At 32.4% G+C, this 19,821-nt stretch overlaps 1 protein-coding gene across 3 annotated transcripts in view; it reads left to right on the forward strand.

Moving 5' to 3' along the window:
- The first annotated feature begins 3,398 nt into the window (after positions 1-3,398).
- blo (bloated) overlaps positions 3,399-19,821 on the forward strand; it is a 230,586-nt gene continuing 214,163 nt past the window's right edge. For all 3 annotated transcript variants that reach the window (XM_075381970.1, XM_075381971.1, XM_075381972.1), the window contains exon 1: positions 3,399-3,560. The gene's annotated coding sequence lies outside the window, so the exon portion shown is untranslated. The remainder of the gene's footprint in view (positions 3,561-19,821) is intronic.

Consider the following 19,821-nt stretch of genomic DNA (forward strand, 5'->3'; position numbering starts at 1 on the left):
GTTCCCGTTGAAACCGGAAACTACGCTTCATCACTGGATCTTCGGCGATTATAAATTCTTACAATTCCTCCGCCATTTTTACAAGTTTGTCTAGATTTGGTAAAGTCAGCTGTTTACTTTTTATCGAAATTTTCTTTTCTTCATTTTCGTTACTGTCTTGTACGATTTCGTTTTCTACCATCTTCATAAGTTCGGAGTCACTTAATTCTTCATTTACATCCTGTGCCTGTAAGTCTAAAAATCCTTCTCCTGGTAAATGTCTGACAATGTTGACTATTTCGTTACAAGTATCCTCTACATCTTTAATTATTTCGTCTCATTGCTCTATTGCTTCGTTACGTCCTGTCTTTGGCCAGGTCTTTACCGCTCCGGGCAAAGCTTCTTCCAGCAGGTGTTTCCATGTTTTCTGTTGTAACTCTTCTAAAGATATTTTTAAGTTTGCAATTCATCAGCAGTTGTGTAGTTTTTCCAGCACTCAAAGTTAAAGATTTGTCCTCTTCCATGTCATTAAAAAGTTTTTTAAATGTTCGACGAATGTAGTGCGCTTTGAAATTTACATTTACACACTCGTCAAGGGGTTGCAAAAGTGGTGAAGTGTTGGGCAGGAGAAACCCAAATTGGATATTTTCATCAGCTTCTTTCAGTGCCACCTCTGGATGAGCTGTGCTAGAACAAGCAAAACTTTTTATGCAAGATTTTTGGACGCTAAGTACATTTTGTTTGCGAATTTTGTTTTACAATAAATAGTAAACAAGGCTATCAGAAAATTAAGATTTTTACATTTTAAATGTTATGAGTACTTGCAAGATGGATTTAAATTTAAAATAAATTTTAAACAAATTTTTTTTAATTAAAAGAAATATTTTGTTACCACAGATGATTGGAGTGGGAAGAGCAAAAAGTTTTATAATTATTTGAAGGCCAGTTAATATAGAAAATATAGATGCAAAAAAACTCCTATTAGCTCCTTTTTTGAACCAAGATATAGCTAGAATAATAAACATATATAGTTATTTTTTGGGGAGAGGGTGAATAGTAAATAAACATGTAATTTGTGATCTTAATAAAAAAAACTTCAACTTTTGTAAGAAAAATATTTTGTAAAAGTGCTCCAATAAAGATTTGAAATTTTATTTCAGCCAAAATACTCCCATCCCTTTTCCCAATTTTTAAAAAATTTAATCTAATCTTTCTTCTCAAAGGTAGTACTGTCTACCAAATTTGAAGAAAATCAGTATATGGGATCTGGATCCCATAGACTGATTTTCTTATATCCCTGGAGATAAAAGACCAAATACAGGCCAGCATACATGTGCACAAACATCCGTCTGACAAAAATGATTTCTGGCTCTTGAGAGTATTGGAATAGAAAATTCTTTTCGCAGAATATTTACAATGTATTTAAATTTATTTAAATTTTTTTTTAATGACTCCTTATGGCACAAAACTTAAAAAAATTACCACTGTTTTATTTTTTTTTGATAACGTTATAGCTATAGCACCATATGAAAGGGCGCCTAGCCTGGATCTTGTGCCTATTATGATTTTCAAGGTGGCGACTCAGGCTGAACCAGAGACATTTTTAGACACATACAATGCCTGTCTTAAAGAGACGGTCTTTCCTGGCAGATGGAAGCGTCAGTGGCTGGTGCTAGTTCCTAAACCGGGGAGGGATTTGGCATTCCCCTCCTCGTACCGGCCACTGGCGATGATCGATGCGCTAGCAAAGTTGCTGGAACATATGCTTCAGCAAAGGATAGTTGGCGGCAAAGGAAGAGCAGAGGGCGGGCTCTCTGTGAATCAGTATAGATTTTGCAGGGGTAAGTCCACCCTCGATGCTGTGGTTGCTGTCTACGACTTGGCGGGAAGAGTCTTGAGAAAAGGTGATGGTAGGATCTGCGTCCTAGTCACGCTAGACATACAAAACACGTTTAATTGCATCCACCAGTCAGCAATAATGGGAGCAATGGAAGACCTACGTGTCCCTTCTTACCTGTGATGGATGGTGCGAAATTGCCTCATCAGACGTCAGATGATCTTTAGACTGCATGATGGGTATATTGAAAGAACCTCGATAGAGGGATGCCGCTGGGGTCGGTCCAAGGACCAACCCTGTGGAACATGGCTTACAATGGAGTGTTTCAGGTTGTTCTCCCACAATTGGTTACATTATTTGGCTACGCTGATGATATAGCATTGCTAGTGGAGACGGAAACAAGGTATGAGGCTGTAGGCAAGATAACTGAGTTGTATACAAGGATTAGTGAGTGAATGGCTGGGGTAGGACTGGAGTTGACTCCTGAAAAGACTCCCACCCAACATAGGAAGAAACTGCTAACTGGTGTGGTATGGCGCCGAGTTGTGGGCAGGTGTTGTTAGATTTGCCAAGTACAGGGGTAAATTGGAATCCATCCACATGAGGTGTTGCATCAGCGGCCACCTACAGGACGGTGTCCAGGGAGGTGGTTGAGCTGATTGCTGGATTCCCGCCTGTAGACTTGATGATAATGCAGCGTAGTAGAACTAGGGAACTGAGAACACTCCCATTAGAGGAAAGGAAGCACTCTGCTGAAGAACTAGAAGAAGAGATTGCACAAACATGGCAGGAGCTGTGGGACCAGGCCACGAAGGGTAGGTGAACCCACCACCTTCATGGGAACATCAGGGGGTGGTGCCGAAGGACCCATGATACTCTGAATTTTGAGTTAACACAATTCCTGGCAGGTCATGGTGGTCGCTATAGCCAGGAAAGTAAAAATTACATTATACAAGTAAATAAACATTATTTAGCTGCCAGGAAGGGGTAGATAATACTATTGCATAGATAAAAATGATGGAACAACCCCAGCATTTGCCCAAATCAGTCAAGAGAAACTGTGTAAAATCCTAATCCGGAGCAGCGTCACAAATACACAATTAATTATGAAATATCTAGATATATTTATTTATTTATAATAAAAATAATAATAATAATTTAGATTCCGACAAAAATAATTTTTTTTTATTATCAGACTTTACTAATTCGTTTTATTTAAATTTTCCCTCCAAAGAATTCCATAAAATAAAATTAAGAGCTAGTTATTAGCATAGTTTTGCAGAACACTGAACAATTCAAATAAGAAATTTCTGTTCTAATATTCTGAGGTAATACAAATTACAGTTCTTCAGATAATTACTTTTAAAGAAACAGGTGGCATAACCAAGGTTATAAATTATTTAAAAATTTAACGCCCAAAATATGATGAAACAAAATTGATGGTAGTAAAATAAAGACCAACCCATCTCCTATTCAATAAAAAAAAATTGTACTGTAGTTAACTACTAGAGGGAATGTTGTAATTATTCAGTTGGTATCACTGTTACCCGGTGTACAGACACAGTTTTAATTCTAACCAACAAACTAGTTCAGTTGACGGTCGGCATTCAATTTAGTTGTAACGTTTGTTTTTATTGTGTTTTGTTAGTACATTTTATTATATTTCTATATATTAATGTGTCGTTTATCCTGAAATACGGTTGTCAAAAAATAATGAAGTTGGACATTAATTTTAATATCTGATGTAAGTATTATTTATGTGTTTCTTAATGATAATGATATTCTTGTTGTTTAAAATACCGTATATTCAAAAACGTTACAAATTTATAAAAATAGTTATTTAATATTTACTCGGCACCTTAAAACTTTTATTAACATATCTTGCATTTTATATTTTTAATGTACTATTAAAATTCTTTTGTAGACTATTTTCAGTAAATAATCTTGTTTTGTTTATCGATAAAGAAAATTGAAGAGGAAATCTGCAACAAGTTTTATTGGTTATATAACCCTGATCCATTTCTTTACCTTGAAGTTACAAATATGCGTGAAAAATCTACTTTTTTTAAGTTTGTTTTTGTTTTTCCACGGTTATAGAAATACTAAGTTCTTATAAACCAATCACTTCGGTTTATTTGCGATAAAAATTTCTTCATAATTTTAAAAACAATTACTTGCATAACTTAAAACTTAAATTTTTGCTCGCTTAATATATTACTACTTATATATATATATATATATATATATATATATATATATATATATATATATATATATATATATATATATATATATATATATATTATACCATGTGTTTTGTATAGTTTTTTTTCCTTCAAGAGGAGTTTTATAGCAGATATTTTGTTATTTCTTCGCTCTATGTTGTCCTTGATTGTTTTTTTTTTCTTTCTTTCTTCTATAATGTCACATATACGTTGTTTTATTTCTATTTTTATAGGGTACAATTATTCATAGATAATAAAAATGTTGTTAAATCTTTTACATAAGTAAATACGTTCGAAAATGATTAATTACATCATTTTTAATAAAGGGGTAGTTTTTAAAAATCAATTTATACCCACAGATGGTTAATTTTATTTATAACGTAATAATTATCAGAGTGTATTCTTTTTTCTGGGCGACCTCAAAATTGATGTTATTTAATTGTAGCTACTCTATCAAGTTGCCTTCAGTTGACCACGGGTTTGTAAGGATATCAGCGAGTTTATTTTATATATATCATGTTATTTAATCATTTTAATGTTATTGAGAATCCGTGATCAGCAACTTTTACCAAGGGTTCTTGTTATAAAAATTTAAGACTTATTTACTTATTTGTTAATTGTAATATCAATCAATAACGGACTGAAGAAAACATGCAAATCTCAACTCTTTTAATATATATATATATATATATATATATATATATATATATTATGACAAACATTAGTTTTGTAAAATTTACAAAAACGCTTGTTGGAAATAATTTTTGTAACTTTAAAGAGGGTCCGAAATTTCTTACCAGCGAAAAATGTTTACTTGCGATTTAACTGCTGATTAGAAAGACTTAAGGACCAAAAAAGGTAATAGAACTGATAAAAAGTTTTATAAGACTGATTACATTTCCGGCTCACTCTTTCTCTGTCCCATTCTCTTCCATGTAATATATATATCTCGGGAATAGCTAATTAGCCATTATATTTGGCTCTTATCTAATGAATTATGGGTATAAATCTGATTCTTGCCGGTATAAAAATTAATTTAGTATTAAATTAAAAATCGTAACTCGTTTTTTTTACCTCTTTGAACGATAGAGAAATATTGTTAAAATTATAATATACAGACTATGCCTTCTAGTCATGACCAAATCGAATTTAATCTGTTAGTACCTGATTTTATTTTTGCAAGATTTTGTTCATACAGAAGGTTTTTAATGTAGGCAGGGGAGAAACTAATGTAGGAGGGAATATAGTCATATCAAATAAAAGAAAACACAAAACGATAAAGATATATTTGTCGTTTTAGTCTGAGTAGAAAAAACTAGAAGGTATGTTCAGGGTCATTTGACCATAATGTATAACTCGAAATTATTACTGGTTTTGAACCGTATGTTAAATTATTGGGAAATTAAAAGGCTGTAAGTATACAATTTTAGATATATATATTTTGTAATTATTGTAGATGCTATTAACTGAGATAATCTTACTTGTTTCACCCGTTTGTTTGACGTGGTTAATAACTAAAGTTATCCGCAAAGTGATACTTATACCCACGCGATCAGTAAACTTTAGGGATGAGACGAAAAGATTCCTATCTTAGTAAATGGTCTGCAGTGAGTGAAAAAACACTACAGCTATACCTCGGATGCCTACGTTAACAAAGATTCTTTGTACAATCGGGTGGGATAATTTAACTGCAGAACGAGTATTTATGTTTCAAATATTGTAATGATAGGTTTAGGTTTTAAATATACCTTTTAGTGTAATTATTTCCGTTCATCGTTCTTATCTATCAAGTTACTACCCATTACTATAATTCGAAGTTATTATTTTATATCTGTCTATTAAATTTCATAAATTAATTTATACATTACCAGTTCAACTTTAAAATAGTTTTAAATATTGAAGTATCTTAATGAAAATAAGTATTTTTGAGATTTTATTTTTTCTCATTTAGATGAAAGAAAAATATATGTATATTTCCTATAATTATGTTTATCGTAAGAGCTATCTTAGCTGTTGTTTTAGTGTGAGATTTTACTGCAGCGTGTGCGATTGTGTTAGTGTAGTAATGGTGACCTACCAGGTTGGTCTAGCGGTGAACGCTTCTTCGCAAATCAGCTGATTTCGAAATTGAGATTTCCAACGTTCAAATTCTAGTAAAGGCAGCTACTTTTATTCGGATTTGAATACTAGATCGTGGATACCGGTGTTCTTTGGTGGTTGGGTTTCAATTAACCACACATCTCAGAAATGGTCGACCTGAGACTCTACAAGACTACAATTAACTTACACTCATACACATCATCCTCATTCATCCTCTGAAGTAATACCTGATGGTGATTCTCGGAGGCTAAACAGGAAAAAAAGTAATGTACCGGGTGACTCAGTTTATTAGTTCTCGCCAGTAATTATATAATACTTTATTGTCTATTGTGTTTTTATCACAGTATGTAACTTCAAATATAGCTGCCATGTAATTAATTCGTAAATAACTCGATTCAATCGGCGTCAATTGAAAACATCAAACATAAAATGTCAAAACATATAATATGTAGGCGTACTTTCGAGTCTATTAGAACGCTACCCGTTTGTTTACAAAAGGATAGCTCTTAAAGTGAATCGAGTGTAGCAAGTACTGTATTTAATACCTACCTACCTTGAAGAATACAAAATAATACAATAATTATTGAATGCTTCTGAAAGTGACTGAATGAAAAGGGAAAGTATTAATATACCAAATCTTTTACCGAATCTTCATTCTAGGACTACCTGAAGAATATTCTTTTTATAACCACTGCAATACCATTAGAAATTAATTATTAAAATTTCTTCTACTTCACATTAAAATGTATAAATAATTAAACCTTTTTTTTTCTAATATTTTAATCTACTGATTATCATCAAAATCGATTGGGGAAACGTTGTTATCATTAAAACTATTTCAATGAGAGTTTCGGGTCTTAACTAAGACCTGAAATAGGACTTGTGGAGCTGAAACTGAAAATTATTATAGTCTCTTATATACGGTTTTTTTTATATAAGGTGTGAAAAACAAATTAAAACTACTTTTTAATATAAACTGGAATTTACATCGGGGAAACATTAAAAAATTCCAAATAATTGTGGTAGTTTTCTATGTAAACTATCTCTCTCTCTTTCTTTCTTTCTCTCATTTTTTATTTAGATATGATCCTCTCATTCCATTCCTTTCTACTCCGGAATTTTCTTAATTTCGTGGTGAAGATAAGAGATGTAATTAATTACCTTTATTTATTATTGTAATTTTTTTAAATTAATTGAATTACGTCATGGGCATTACAGTGGCGGCTCGAAGGTAAAATTAGTGGGGATGCTGCTGCATTAAATTTTTTTTCTGGACCTTTTCAAGGCCATAGTTAATGTTTCCTGTAAAATAAAATAACTGAAAAAAAAATCAAATAGAATAGCTGGAAGCAGGATAATAATCGAATTCTAAACTTTATCACATTCAATAATATATGGTACACAGTTTTTAAGTACATTGTGCTTAAAAACCATTTCATATTCCTTCCACCGACTAAACTAGAAAAGGGAACGAACAAGAAACACTCGATATACACGCAGAGTACCACCAGCACGCCAGGGTTGGCACTGCGGGAGCGACAGTGCTCTTCATCGCGTTCAGATTTCTATATGCGCATGCGCACAACAGCCAAACACCACGCTGCTTGAACAGTGAAGTGCACAGTTCCATACAAAGATTTTTGTGTCTTTTTCTTAAAGTGGGAGATGGCAACTGTCATTAAGCTTAAGGATTATATATTGAGGAAATATAAAGAAAGAATTAAAGAAAAAAGGACTCATTAATTAAATGTTATCGATAATATCAAGTCGTTGTAGGTGGTGGGGTGGACCCACCCCAACCCCTATGGGGGTGCAAGTGGAATTTGGTCGGTTGGGGTGGTGGTGGTGGTGGGTTATCAAGTGGAAATAGGCACTGTGGGGGTTCCACATTGCCTATATGCAAGCCGCCAATGGGCAGTTATTTCATTCTACAGTATTTTAATTTATAAAATTTATGAATTCTTAGACCTTTTTCAAGAATTTATATAGAAATTTGGGATTTTTCAAATTACTGGAATTTTGCTGATCCATATTCCTAACACCAGGACATTACACTTGAATCATTTTTATAATGCTGGAATTTTCTTCAGGTATATCTGGATTCTAATCTGTTCTTTCTTCATCATCTGTCGATTAAGTTAATTTTTTTAAACCTAATTCTGTTCTAATAAATTAACATTCCTTTTTTTCTTTTAATTAAATTCGCGAATTTGACGAATTTTCTTTAAATTTATTATTTTATCTGTAATTTAGTTTAATTTGTAACATGCATTATTATCAAAGAGTAGCCAATCAGAAAATGGGTAAAAAAGGGCTCCCTAAGTTTAATCCTAACAGATTTAATTCAAAATGAATTTTTGTAGATTATTTGCTAAACGCAGCTTTTTTGTTATTAACTTTTTTCTGACTTGTTTGTATAAATATTCAAAATTTTAAAATTAATTTACGTAAAATTATTATTCTACGTATTAGAAATTTAAATGTCCTTAATAACAAAGGATTGTTTTAAAAAAATAAATAATAAATAAACTTTCTCAAACTGAGCATCAGTTCATGTTTGTTTAATTCAATTTTGGATCCAGGAGTTGTCTGTACCACCTATCTTTAAACTTTGAGCCTACGCTACGATATAAAATATTTCCTATTAACTACCTAATAAATTGTATTTTTGTACTTCGGTCTTCTCCCACTTTATCATATTTGAACCAACAGTTTTTCGTTTATGATCCGGTATATCTGTTTCAGACTGATAAGTTTATTTTCAAAAATCAAAATAAATAATCATCAGTTTGTTCGTTTTCATAAGCTGAATAAAATCTGTATAAGAATTAAAAACAGCCGTTTACAGAAATCACCGACTGATGATGTCGAGGAAAGATTTTTAAATATATCCCTATGATTTTTCTCTACATTTAAAAAAAAATTGTTTCTAAATAAGGTATCTGGAAACGTTAAATGTTAACAAACATTAAACGTTAAGTAAACGAAAGACATTAAAGACGAAAACATTAAATGTTAAACGTTAAATGAAAGTAAACAGTTAATCGAGAACCAACGTAGACGTAAATATTTATTAGCATACTGAAAAAAGACAGTGTTGTGTTCAGTAGCAAGAAAATGTTGTTGGAAAAAAAATTTAAGTTTAAAGATGTTATTTAACGTAAGGAGTGAAATATTTAATGCTTAGCTGCCGAGAGATAAATTGATATTTGATATCAGTAGTAGAGATAATACTACATGTTTAGTCTGTAGTACCGATGGCTTAGAGACGGAAACTAGCTTTCCGCCACAACACTCATTACCTTTGTCAAAGAAAAACGCTTAAGAAAAGATAACTTTATGAAAAATCTTTTACTTCCAGTTAATAGTAAGGAATAGTACTACAAAATTTTATAAAAATCTGAATATAAGTATAGTCGCAACTGCTCCACAAATACACAGACAAACAGTCAAAAGATTGAGTAAAAATACAGACCTCGCTTAGCTTAACAAAGACTATCTTTGACTTCCCCCCCCCCCCCAAATTATTAAACACAAGCTTCAAACTGTAGACCAATTAATTTATTTTAGATAAAAAAATAAATCTTACAATTATTTAGTGAATGTTTTTCGGTTGTATTGCTGAGGCTGCTGATCATTTTATCTTATTATGGACTCTACTAAATTAACTGTACTTTAGTTAATTATTATAAATTTAATAGCTTATTTAACGTTATTGTACTTTGTACTTAATAACTATTGATTAAAATCAATTTATACAACTGAATTTATAATAATAATAATTTCTAAGCGCTTTGTAGCTATAATAATAAATTTCCAGTATGTTGAATAACTGGTGTTAAATTAATAATTATTGTACGATACAAAGAGAAATACGATCACTTGTTATAAAATGTCATTGAAAAATTTTGCACTTTTACCCTAATGTTTTTATAGTGTGTACAAATAATAAAATGCGGTTCGTCTAAATAGGGAAAGCAAGGATAGTATTATTTTACAGTATTCCTTTTTTAGTATGTGAATTAAAGGTTAAAGTGGCTTAACTCCTTTAAGATATATGCAGATCTATAAGGTAATAAATTATTTGTATAGATTTATTTTATATTAAATCGTAGTATAACATTTAAAAAAAGGTTATGATAAAATGCGGAAATGTTCTAACAGAATTTTGTTTTTCTTTTTTTACATTTTATTTTATTTATTACGTTTATTCAGTAAAAAAGACATAAAATTACTTACTATCAGACTATATTAGTTTATTTATTTAATATATTCCTATACCGGAGAAACCAGATAGACAACTTTAGTTATCGTTTACAGCTCCATTCCAATAATTCTTTTTACTTTAGATTTACAAAGTTGAAAAGAGTTGTATTTTAAAATCCGTTTATATCATGCGCTTTATAAAATATTTATAAATATTTTAGATATTTAATATTTTTAGATATTTTTTCTACATTTCTCAGAATACATTCTTTCTCCTCCCCCCTTAGATATAAAAGTAATAAAGGTGGTATAAATTGAAATATGTTTCTCAAATATTATTGTGATTCTTCAATCCGATCTTGAGATATAAATTTCTCATTAATAAACACAAAATGGCGGACAAAAGGAGAACGTAGGGGAGATCGACCATTTTTAATAAAAAATTTGAAAATTAGTAGAATTCGAAAATCTACTCCACCATTTTAGGTACAGTCTGTATATTTATATATATATATATATATGTATATATATATATATACACACACAACACGCAGATGTTTATAAAACTCGTTTTTAGAATTCAAAGATGGTCTCACATCGAAATAAAGAAAAAAATTATATCAGCATAATGTCCGGAAACGCTTCTTATACCGGCTATCCGCCATTTATTATTTTTAACGTAAAAATTTATTTCTCAGGAATGGTTATCGTATCGTGCTGAAATCTCGTATATTGCTAGAGTACATAGAGTTATACTTCTGTAAAAATAATAAACCCGATTTCTCAATCTATTTTAAAATGGCGGCCATGTAAACTTTTTAATTTATATATTTTCAACCGCTGGTTAATAAAAATGTTAAGCGTCTCATGACAAAAAAAAAAATCCGCTCATAAATAACAAAATTACGGCAAAAATTCTTGACGCGAGTCACTCTAGATTAAAAAACCAGTTTTCACTTCTTCCCGAATAAAATTAAATAACTCGACACGATCTCAAGTGGAATAATTTTATTAATTCTTTTCCGATGAAGCCATATTTTCAAAATGGGCCGTTCTTAACGCGCAGATGTGATCAATTGAAAACTCATGGTATTTTAGAGAACCGACACCGATATCAGTTTTCTGTAAACGTATGGGCTGGTATTCTGGGTAATCACTTATTTGACCGCCTACGAATGAATGAAAACATTGCGTGATAAGGTAACACTCGATTGGAAAGTGTTGCTGATATATCCATCTAAGGGTGTCGCAACTTGCGAGACCATACATTAAATAAATATCAGCCATTTCTAAGTTAGAGTAAATATGATTCACATTACCTGCCGTGGTGATTAAGATAATGGTTAAAAATATAATAATTAACTCGTACAACACAGATCAATGTATTCATTTGGTTAATAGCAGAAGACAAACTTTGTATTAGTTTCCTTTTACATTTACAACTATGACTTGTTAATTGCAACATCTGTTTTAATGTAAATTGTTTTTCAGTATTAATTAATATTGCTATTATATTTTCATGATTTCAATAATATTTTATTGCAATACTAGCCGGCTCATCTAGCCAGAACCTGGACCCTCGGCGCTCAGATCAGCCCAGGCAAAATCCGGAGCCAACTCGGGCTAATCGGGGCCTACCCGATTACCACAGAGCTTGCTTCGAATTTCAATTTTCCTGTAGGACCGGCGCCCTGCCTGGACACCTGCAGAGCTTGCTTCGGTCGCCATTCCTGTCTCTCCAGAGGGCTTCACCCCTTGGACCCACGCACTGTACGTTATCCTCATGGTTGTGAGGATAATACTTATAGTATTCTGGCTTTATAAAAAATTGAAAAAGAAACTAAATTACAAAAGAAAGAATAATAGTAATTACGATAACTAAAGTATACACACCTTTGACGACCAAAAAATCATAACTTATTTATTTGCCATGATGGCAGAAATATAATAACGAAGTAAAAGTATTAATCTATTTTTTCCTTATAATGAATATTTTTAATATCTTAACCTTCAAAGGAGCTAGGGCCTCGGTCGATGGCTTAAAACCTTCCCTGGGATAACACGAATGTGTCCGACAAATTTGAAAGTAATTGTTCGGTTAGTTCTCGCGTGATGCGATAATAAACAAACAGACAAACTTTATATATATATATATTATATACATTTCCGAATAATCGTGATCTGTTAGATCGAGAGTGTAACCTGATGCATGCAAATTTAGCCTTCAACCTACTAACATACCCCTTTGAATTTTGAAAATCGGACGATTGTTTGCAGAGATATAAGATCACCCCATTGCACCTCCCAAAACGGGCCCCCAGGGGTACACCGTTTGTTACCACTTAATTGACGACGATGATTGGTCTAGCCTCACACACAGTCCTCACGGGAAGCCATGGGAATTATTGTTAAACAAAATTTTTTTAAATTTATTTAATATTATTTTATTTAACATAAATTTAATTCTATTATTTTTATACTATTATTCATTCCACTGATTCAAATCATTTCAAACCCATTTCACACAGTGATAGAAACTCACAGTTCATGAATTCAATTCAAGTTGTGCTTCAACCAGTACTACATATATATATATTTTTCGAGATGAAATATATCTAACTTTATCAAACATTCTCAGTTATGCCAAGAAACATGGATAAAAATTAGGTTGTGATTGATCGAGTAGTATTTTTGTTTTATTCTCTTTTCTTTTATATCTGTTTGTCTCGTTTTCGGACATACGTAGAAAGTTTTTTCTTGATTTCGATTAGGACTGTTCCCTGAATTCATATTCGTATGAATATATATATATATATATATATATATATACATACAGGTAATTCAGGAGGAAATAATTTTTGTACAGATTCTAGAGTTTTAAATAACGAAAAACGTTCATACAAACATATATCTGAAAACGCTTTGTTATCGAGTTAGGCTAGTAAAAGATTCGCTTGGATATCAGTTCCCTCAATGAAATTGAAGATTGAGGTCATATTGAAATTTTTAAGGGATAAACTTGATGGTTTCTTATGTTTTCTAACCTGAAAAATCGAATAAAATGGTCCCAAAACTGTATTTCCCGTAGATTTCAAGATATCGAACGTAAAAAAGAAAAATACCTAATCGAAATCGGTGATAAAAAACTCCTTTTTTTAGGTTTGAAGTGCAATAACTTTGTTAAATGATTAATAAATGTATAAATTCTATAATCAGAACTTGTAGAGAACTTAATTCTGAGAAAATTAATGTAATAAAGTCTATGAAAAATATAAAATATTATGAATTTTTAAAAGTTAAATACCACTGTTTTTAGTACAATAAATTTAGACATTTGAAAAATTAAAATACTTATTCTTCTTCTAACAAAATATTTTTTGTGGTTTATACTTTATTAATTTACAATAAATGAAAATTCCACCATTGACATCGATGCACTTTCGTAATGCATCGATCGGTGCACAAAAATCATATCGGCATATTCTGCAAGAACGCGGCATTTCTCAAAACAAAAAATTCAAAACAAAATTTCAGTTTTTTAAATTCAGATACTATTGGAAAGATGGAAGTGCAATTTAGAGTACAATAAACACAAAAACATTTGATAACTTGATTCTCAGAAATAATATAAGATACTAATAAAAAATAATAATATAATGAAAAAGACCTAACAAAAAATTCTTGGGAACTCACAAAGGTAACACGCAAAATAACCAAAAAGATAAATAAACATCATAAGTATTAATAAATAAAGATATGCATCTTATAACAGAATTTTTTAAAATTATTTTTATAAAATATTAAGTGTTAATTAATTGATATTTAATAGATTTGGTGGTTTTTAATTTTTTTTAGAGGAACCTGTAATTTAAATGATATTCTACGATTTTGTGAACTTTTAATTAGATATCCTTAGTTTTGATGATTGTGTTCCTCAATGTAATACAATCATAATTATTTCAAAAACAACTAAACACGTAACACAATTTTATGACAACAGTAAGCAGTAATCAAATTGATTTCGGAGTATACAGTTACTGTTGGCAACCTAATTTTTCAAAGGTCTGAATTTACTGTACTAAAAGCAGTTGTTTTTAATATTTCAAAATTCATAACATTTTCTCTTTTTTTCATAGATTTTATTACATCAATTTTATCAGAATTAAGTTCTTTACAAGTTTTCATAATACAATTTATACATTTATTAGTTATTTAACAAAGTTATTGTACTTCAAACCCAAAAAAAACATGTTTTTCGTCACCAAATTTTTCTGTTTTACGTTGGATATCTTGAAAACTACGGAAGGTACAATTTTGGAAGCTGTTTTCTTTGATTTTGCAGGTCAGAAAACATAAGAAACCATCAAATTTATCCCTTATATAACATCTTAAAAATTTCAATATGACCTCATATCACTCGGGGGACTGAAATCTGGGCAAAATGTTTTGCAAGCCGTTACTCGATAATAAAGCATTTTTGGATATATGTTTGTATTAAGATTTTTACTTAGAAGTTGTAGAATTAGTTCACAAATTAATATTTTTCTTTCCTCCTGAATCATTCTGTAATACGACATATTTTTAAAATGTTTTTCATCGAAATATATAAAATTCTTCTATATTCTTAATTAAGAAATAACTCTTGAGTAACATGGGTTTTTATACTCGTTTGTAAAAGGCAAATTAGATTCTTGAAGCAGTACAACCATTCTGCTGTAGAGAATTCTGAAATCATACGGTTTTCTTCTTCCTTCCAATTTTTTCCTTATAAAATATAGTATTTTACTGTTCGATGTTTATTTTAATGCAATATTTTTTACACCGTTATTTAAGGTTATTACATTCAACGAGGTTTAAACCCTCTTTTAACTTGTTCAACCCTTGTAGGCTGATGATTACGAAATATTTGGGTTTTTTAACATTGTCAAATTTTTTTTTTAATTTTGCGGCTGAAATAAAATGTTGTTTGGGTTTAAGACATACAGTATTCATCATAAAGTATTTTTTTATTTCAGGAATAATAATCTAATTGATTAATTACCGTAAAGAAATTATAAACTTAATTAATCAAAGAATAATTCCATGAATACAGTTAATTCTAGACAAGATAGCGTAATTGCCATTATGTGTAATGACAGCCAGTTGTGGAATAATCTAATAAGCTCATTCAAGAAAAAACCACTTAGCAATTCTTGAGCGGACAAAGAAGTAACAAATTAAAATTTCTTAAAAATTTGTGAACATCGAATATTTTAAGAATAAGAAAGAAAATCGGATATCAAAATAAAGAAAAAATCCAGGTCCACTTTTTATTTTAATTTACCAGTATAATTTTTTTAAGAAATTTAATTTTACATAACTGTTCAAAGAAATTTTTTCTTTCGGAACATGAAGGTGTTAAATAAGGACTCATGCTGCTTATAGCCTGAAGATCATAATTACAGCTACAAAAGAATAGAATACGTTGTCTGCATAAATAAATCATAATATAATTTAAAGGGTGAATTCATGAATAACAAGGTATGTATTTTATTATTACAAAAAAAAAGTATTTACATATACAGAATTATTTCAAGACGTGAAATGTATGTATATGTTTTTATAAAAGGATACGTGGTTCATAATGATTTGAAGTTTAAGTGATCAATTTTTGTCATCTAAACATTTATTCCGATATTCTTTTTTTTAATTATAATTCCGTGAAAGAATTTTAGATAACAATCACATGAGTTGTGCGAAACGTCGATGACCTGTAGTCATGTAATATTTGTTAACTGACAACGTATATAATGATTCCTCCAAGGCTTGTTCATTTATCATGAAACAAAGAAGGCTCGTTTACGTCAAAGGGAAGATTTGATTTATAATTTAGAATTTTCTGAATAAAATTTAAACTATAGAATATTTATATAAACGTAATTATTTCTTAAATTATACGGCAGTACTTTTTTTTTGTCTTGATACACTTGACTTTTTTTTTTTTAGTTACACTTAATCATCTATATCAGTTATCGTTGTTTTCACTTAAAATCTCTGCTCTTTCTGTTTTTACCTTCTTTCATTTCTGAATTAATTAGTCCAGCTAACACTCCAGACTAGTTCTACAGAGCAAAGTCTTTTGCAGTTAATTTTATAGAGCAAACCAGTTACGGCTTGATCTGGGAGGAAATTAATTGTATTAAAAATACAGCTGTGAACTCGGCTATTGTTTTATTAGATATACTCGTACAAAAACAGCGTATAGAAAAGTCAGAAACTTCAGTAAATGCACTAGTAAAATCTTCCTACATAACAAAAGAAGGAGGACCGAAGAAAGCATAAACAAAAATTGCATATTATTCTCCATGAAGCTACAAGGTAAAAAATATTTTATGAAGTCACAACTTTAAGTTGTGACTTTTTCTTTTTATGTCATCTTTTGTTTCCCCGTCCCCAGAGCCGGATCCACGACTAAGCATAAACTCAGCTCCGGGGGGATGCCCTCGCCACAAACTACCTCGGAAGGACGTAAGGCCCCGCCCAGGCAGCCGGGACTCGGTCTTTTTGTTTGCTATGACTCAAGTGAGAAGTTCCCAAAAGGAAACTTCTCACCGGGACTCCGATCTTGATACCTAGCCTTTAGTGGGGAACCCCCAGAGAGATCTCCCACCGAGAATACGGTCTTGTTTTGTCCCCCCAATGGCATCTCAAGGGAATTCCCACCCGATAATCGTAGGTGGAAGACCGAAACTTCCCATCCCTCCCGAATGAAGCTGACCCTCAAAGATGGACATAGGAACCATATGTCTTCATAGGAACACGGCTTTCCTATGAAAACACAATTCCAGATGCAGATGAAACCGTCTTACATCCCCGACCTCTAGGTGCATGACCACGTGATTTGCAGGACGAGCATCTAGGTTCCTGCTTGCAATCCTTACGTAAATGGCCGGCTTTATCGTACGTAAAAAGTAGCCACTCCCATCTACTCCGGAACAAAATTTGGCCCTGTGGCGTGAATTCCAACACCGGAAGCAAAGTTCATCGGAGGCAAGTTCATCACTCGATAGGCCATCCATCCAATGCGGACGCGCCCATCAGATAATAGTTTGTCTGCCAGGAAGGGTGGCATTGCCAACTTAATCACCTGGGTGGAGCCGTAAGGCGGCCGCATTGATAAAACGTCAATAGCGACCAACTCACCTATTGTTTTGCGAAGCTCTCAAATAGAGAGCTTCTCAAATAGAGAGGATATGGATACCCTCACATCTTGCGACGTGAGGGTATCCATATCCTTTACCAGGACATGGACCCTCCTACCACCTCTACCAGCTAGGACCGAGGTAGCACTTTTTCAGCGATTTCTTTGCTCAGATCGGCCGCACCACTAACCGTCCGTACCTGGAGGTGAAGATCCTCCCAGGATCTTCCGTACTTGGCCAAACCGGTTTTCACCCCCTGAGATCCACCTTTTAATCGGTCCAGAACTTCTTCAAAAGACTCCAACATACGAACACTTCTGTCCATATCCTTGGAGCACTCTTTAATTTCAAGTTTAGTAATCCAGTGCTGTCGAACCAATAAATTCAGCTCCCTAACACTACGAAAGAGAAGCCTCATGTTATGTGCAAAACACTTCTGTTTCATAAAAGTCTGCTCCATACCTTCCACAGACTACTTTTCTGCAGGTCCTTCTTCCTCCATACCGGAAACGTCCCCTAACGACTCGGATCTCTCCAAGTCAGAGGCCTCCTCAGCCGAACATAAGGAACTCCAACCAGCCCTGGACTTCTTCTTGCTCTCACAGGCCGGTGGAGAACCACGTAGTCGACTCTTCCCTGCATGCTTAGTCTGCCTCTGCCCATCATCCTGGTCGCAGCCCGACCCTTCCGGGAAAGAAGGGAAATATACTTCATAGTTCCTGCCGGAACGAACAGATGAGCCGACAACCTTCTTCTGGTGCCGAGCTGAAATCTCTTCTGCCATCTTCACCTTACTTCTGGAAAGTAAGCGAAAGGCACGTTGAATCTCTTCTATAAACATATTTCCAAAGCAGTCACCACCATTACTATCGAACATAACTTCCTATATGGTGACCTTCGATATTCCTCGTCTGCTGGATCTCCGACCCGTAACTGAAGAAAAACCCTCCTCATCGTTCGGGACTTCGTTCCCAGGTCCACCTGAATACCATGTATCAGTCACAAGTTAATATAAAGCAAAAGAAAATAAATAAATAATCCAAGAAACAGTAACGGGAAAAATAAGTTATAAAACTCACAAAACACTGCACCCGAAAAATCCAGCCACGAAAATTATTTGCGGATGTACACATCGACCCTGACGGAGGGAATATATTATTAAAAATTTCCCTACTCCTAACAGCTGAGACAAAAAATAATTTAAATAAAATTTTTATAAAAGTCGACTTAAACTCTGTAAGCCGAATGCAAACAGAGATCTAAACGAATAAACACGGCTGGTTTCCAGTCAACAAGCCTTGGCAGTCGTAGGCTAAGAAATGTTTTTATAAAACATCAAAAACAGTTAAAACAAATAAAAAACAATTTATTAACAACGAATACGTTAATTAACGCTGCGGAACTGAGTAAAACACTTATAAAAGTGCAAAAAATACACAAAACGACGAACAAGAAACAACAACGTAAACAAAAAAAAAACCTCAAAGCTCTAAAAATACAACAAAACGACGGAAAAAACGCAATAAAATAGCACTTATTAACAAAAACCATAAACAGAAAAACAACAAAAGCTAGTACTAATTTGCGGAGCGAAAAATCAGTCATCTGTTCACAACGAAAGCTTGGCAACCTTGTCTGAAAGTTGTGACTTACGGTAACTTAAAGTTACTGTAGTTAAATTTAGAAAATTGGCCTCTGCCCTCGAGAAAGCTAACAGCAAAACTAAACCCTTTTAAAGAGCGGGAATTTACAAATTAACTAGCAAAGAAAATACAATTTCAATTCAGGATACGTAGAACGGGAGCTTGTAAACGGACTGCAGGAACGTTTATAATGAGCCGCTTTTTGCGGATGACCAGCTCACTGAAGTCCATATACAGAAGTCCATATACAGATTAATAGTTCAGATGCATCTGATTCATACTCAACAGTTCCGCATCTAATTCAGTATGGAAAAATAGAGACCGTGCCCTAGATGTTACTTCTAAAAAAGAGCGTAATCATTTGATGGTGCGTCCCAAACAGCTGACCTTTTACAAGATTTCTTCATAGTACTCTCAACCTTAAACACTAACATCAATTAAAATAATAAATACAACGTGACCTACAAATAATAAAATAAATATACAAAGCATAGTTAAAAAAATTATTTCTTTTTAAAAAAATAACGATAAAAAAATAACACAATGTTGCAGTTAAGGATACATATTTTATATGAAAACACTTAATTTTATTTAAGGACTACGAAGTTGTGCTCGGCTCACAATCTCTCGCACGATTTTCGACATTAGGC

Source organism: Lycorma delicatula, chromosome 1 (assembly GCF_047948215.1).
Source record: "Lycorma delicatula isolate Av1 chromosome 1, ASM4794821v1, whole genome shotgun sequence".
Classification (NCBI taxonomy): domain Eukaryota; kingdom Metazoa; phylum Arthropoda; class Insecta; order Hemiptera; family Fulgoridae; genus Lycorma; species Lycorma delicatula.